This window comes from Vanacampus margaritifer, chromosome 8, assembly GCF_051991255.1.
Source record: "Vanacampus margaritifer isolate UIUO_Vmar chromosome 8, RoL_Vmar_1.0, whole genome shotgun sequence".
Taxonomy (NCBI): domain Eukaryota; kingdom Metazoa; phylum Chordata; class Actinopteri; order Syngnathiformes; family Syngnathidae; genus Vanacampus; species Vanacampus margaritifer.
The window spans coordinates 3,732,558-3,737,431 of record NC_135439.1 but is presented as its reverse complement, the minus strand read 5'-3'; positions in this window follow the sequence as shown (position 1 = coordinate 3,737,431).

Genomic DNA, 4,874 nt, shown 5'->3' with positions numbered 1-4,874 from the left:
CGAGTGTGTGCTGTGCTTGATGCATGTCAAACCTTAAAGGAAAACATCATCATTATTATTATATATTTTTTATATATCTTTCAGCAACTAATGAATTTCCATAACGTAAATGCCAGCAACGCGTAGTGATAAGCAGAAACAATTAAATGTTCTTCCACTAGAAGGCATAAAGGTACATTGAATTAAATCCAAACAGGCCCATATTTCGTTAAAGTACATTTGTGAGACCAACTCATACACAACTTAAGAGTTTCGTTGTTTGTTTAACCACATTAACAATGACACTAGACTATTTGTGAATTCATTTATTTTACCTCTCAGACCTGCTGTGGTGATTTTGTCCACCAGGGGGTAGTCAAAGTTGGGAAGATGAGTTTTATCAGGGCGAGTGTCGTGTACGTACGTACACCTGCTGTTTTTTTTTTTATTTTTGCCTTGCACTGGAACATCATCGACACACTTTCTTCTCTCTCTCTCTTTCCTGTCTGTTTTATTTCCCACTAAAGGCAGCTCATTCATTACGCTGGCTAATTGATCTCAGATGCTCGCCTGCCTGCACTGGCCACTAATGAGCATCGAAGACGCTGTGGTTTAGTGAGCGCAGGTTCAGTTGGATTTTATTTAATACTTTGGTGAGCCACAGAGGATTTGAGAAGCAATGCAATCATTAAAAAAACACACACACACACAAACAGCGCACTCTTGCACCAGCGTTTTCATGGTGAATCCTCAGAATGATCATCACATTTTGATGCCCATCTGTTTCGGATACTTGTTCCTGATTGGGGCTCACTTGGACAAGTTCCCAAGTACATGGAGTTTCCAAAATGGTTGCTTCAAAATAAAACGACTAACTTCCTGTTCAATTTCAGACATAGGCGTGTGAGACTTTTTTTTTTTTTTAACATCACGCTATGATAGACATGTTCACCCAATGTCATGTCAATTGGTGAAACTCGTGTTGGCAGCTAATTTTTCACCCTTTTTCATGGAAACCACATGAGACTTTAGTAGGCAAAAACAAAAACAAAAAAACGTTCTAGTTTAGAGTTAGCAGTGTGTTTGGTATGCCTGCTTTAAATTGGGGCTTATTTGGACAAATTCCCTAAAAGTAGTTTGGCAAAGTCATGGAATTTGCCCAAAATGGCTGCTTCAAACCAAAATGGCCGACTTCCTAGTCAAGTTATGTTATGATAGACATGTTAACACAATTTCCTGTCGACTTTTATGATTCATGACGTGATACTACCGAGTGACTTTAAGTGCGCAGTGTGACCCCTAAAATGCATACATTTTCACCAGAATACACACGCTTGGAATTATCGTTGCGTTTTCAGACATTTGGAATATTTACACGATGATCACAATATGTTTGTTCATGATTTTAACAGGATGATAGTAAAAATACAGCTAGGGCTCACTGGATAACGTATACTACATTTTTTGACATCTGTGTGTGTTTTCCCCATCTGCCGAGTCGTGGTGCGAGTCATTTATCTCAGTTATCCGGACTGTGTCAAAGCTCCATCTGTGAAAACAGTAAATACACACACTCACTCATTGCCTCAGTGATAGCGGAGGGAAGACACACACACACACGCGCGCGCGCGCACGTACGTACACTCACGGTGTATGTTAGTTTGTTTTGAACACTACACTGTCAGTATCGCGGCAACCATAGGAAGAAGTTGGATCTATTTCTTCAAATGTTAGTTTAATAAATGCCACAGTTGTTCCTTGCTACAGGTGGTCCAATATAACAACCAAATCCATCCATCCAGTTGTAGTAGCAACGTGACTGTCAACAGAATACTTTACGGTCCAGCTATTGGCTGGTGTAGCTTCCAATGTTTCCCATCCATTTGTCAGGACCACTCCGCTATTTTCCGCGCTCATCCTCCTTTTTTTTTCCCCACCCCCTTCCCTCACTTATCACCCACCCGACACACGCGCGCACACACACCACCTGTCCATCTTATCTTTCCTCCTGCTTTCCATCATTTTCATGTCTTGTTGCTCCATTAACATTTCAGACCATCTGCCCTGCATCCATCATCCTCCATCGGGCTATCCATCACTTAGCTGGAACGCTATTGGTCCATTTATCAAATAGCTGGAACACCATTGGTCCATTTATAACACAGCTGGAAAACCACTGGCTCATTTTATGCATAGTTGAAATGCTATTGGTCCAGCTATCATATAACTAAAATGTTATTGGTTCACCTATCACATTGTTATCAATGAGCAAGAGGATGATTGGTTAAAATACCTCATAACTAGGACATAATTGATCCAATTATCACACAGCTTGAACCCCATTGGTCCATTTATCAAATAGCTAGAATGCCTGTTAGAATTCTATTTGCAAACTTATAAGCTAATCATGCGAAAATACATTTTTTTCAATGTAGTTTAGTTATCAATGAACTAATTTTTTTTTTATTATCTATGTATGTATATTTGGTAACATAGTGAGGTGGGGTCTTTTTTGAATGCATGCTGATATGGTTACCAAATATGGTTCTACGTCATATGAAGTGGTGAGCATCCATTTTCTTGTCAACGGCCTCCCCTTTGTTACTACTTTGCAATGTTACGCATTAAAAATAATAATATGAATTGAAATACATCACAATAAAAAAAAAATAAAATGGCGTGCACTTTTGTGATGTGATCCACCTTGACAGCGCTCACGCCCGAGCACATTCCCTCAACCGTGACCCCCGCAAAGTCAAATTCCACGGGGCTAAGCTACGTAGCCGCCGCCGCCGCATTAGCTTGAGCCGCGCGCCTGACGGGGGTCACGCGGGGCCGCACAAAGAGCCACTGTGGAGACCAACAACGCCTTCCCTACTCCGGATTGAAAACAAAATGGCTGTCCGTACACAGCAGACCTCCGCCAAGGCCAAACTTTGTAAAACAGAGTAACGACTAGAGCTCGCCTTCCGAATCCCGGTTCGCTATTCCTGTTGACGGTAGCACAATACAAAATGGCGGACATGATATTAAATTGCAACCAATCCAAAGTGTAGACATCTTTTCTACAAGCGCGAACGAAGCCACACCGCAAGAGGAGGACGGAATATTCCAGAAGAGGAGTTCTGTACAGTATTTTCCTCAAAGCCCTTAAAGGTCTTACAGGCTTGTATGAAATGTTTGGATTGGAAACCTAAATGAGTTTGCTTTTGCGAGAACTTGAGCCGCTATTTAAGGCCCGTCTGGAAGAAGACGACGATGAAGAAGAGGGAGAAGATAATGTGCTGCCAGAACAGCGTGAGCTCATCACTGAATCAGCAGTGCTCGGCTATCATAAACATTTCATTAGGCCCAAACATTGTTGTGTTTGGAGACGGCAGGCTCCCATGTTCTCCTTTTCCGATTCTCACACACAACCTCGTTTTTTTTTTTTTTTTTTTTTTTTTAAAGCCTCCATCCCCCTGAGGCCTCTTCCTCCTCCTCTTCCTCAGGTCAGGGATGCAGCCCCTTCCCGACGTGGATAAAAGTGTCTGTGGGAGTCAAAGAGCGAAACTCGGGGAAGGCGTCCTGGGTCAGCCAAGCACGGCAGATGTTCAGCTGTGGCTTTTTGGATATCAAAGTTTTTATTTATTTTTTTTGGTCTTACCTCCCTCTGCTTCGCACTCATTAAACGACAGCACGCATGAGAAGAGAGTGTTGAGTTATGAAGCAGCTCTCAGGGGTGATTATGGCACAAACTGTTTCATACCAGGATGTGGGCATGTGGTTAAATGTCAACTATTGCAAAGTGAGAGTTTACGTTACAACCGTGCTGTTGTTGTCATAAAGCCAGGAAGTAGCCCGCTAAAACACTTTTGCCTCATACCTCATGGCGCCACTGTAGTATATAATAATAATAATAATAATAATAATAATAATATACTATTATTAATATTATTATAGTTTTATTTTTTGACAATATTCGATTTTTTTTATTTTAAAAAAATCTCAAATTTTTTTCCTCTATTTTTATTTTTGTTTTTAATAAAAAAATTTTTTTAGGAGACCTGAAATAGGAACAAGTTTATTTATTTTTTAATTGAATAGTAATTTTGATTTTAAAGCTGACCCATGTAACAATTTGCCCAACATATCTTTGCAATAGCGTTTTTATTTGACCATGACTGAAACATCTTCGAATGAGTATATTAACATCTTTGCTGTTCAAAGGGTACTCCTGCAAGCCTTCGGCCAATAGTTTTCAGGCAGAATTCGGGTTCGAATTTTCCACCGTCTGTCTGCGAATGTGACGTCATGTGCGTTGTGCGTGTGAAGGGAAAATGCAGTTTCATTTTTCGGCCACAGGTGGCAGTAGTGATTTGAAATTCAGTTTTCTACATCCAGTAGCTTTAATTTCACTTTCAATCCCTTAGGGAGGTTTCAATTTACACTGATGTATTATTATATGCTGTAAAATGAATGGTTAGTCAAAAATTATCTTTACAATAATATAGTATGTTTTATGTGCATTCTGTTTAATATTGTTTTTGTGGAATACGAATTAAGCAACAAAATCCAACTTTTTATCCATCTCAAGGGGCGGCCATTTTGCCGCTTGCTGTCAACTGGAAAGGACATTGCCTTAAGGGCTCAGGTGGCGACCAATCATGGCTCATCTGTTTTCTGGGTTTGGTCATGTGACACTTATGAGCCCCACAAGCACTGTGATATCATTTACAGTAGACATAGCGGCAAAATGGCCGCCCCCCTGATTCAAATTCCACAGATGCAATATTAATTACATTAGCGTGTTTAGACTAGTGGGGCGGCATAGAACATATTATTGTTGAGACTTTTTTTTTTTTTTAACTTGGCTTCCCCTATGGTGCTTCTGAATAGTTTTTATCGGGACACAT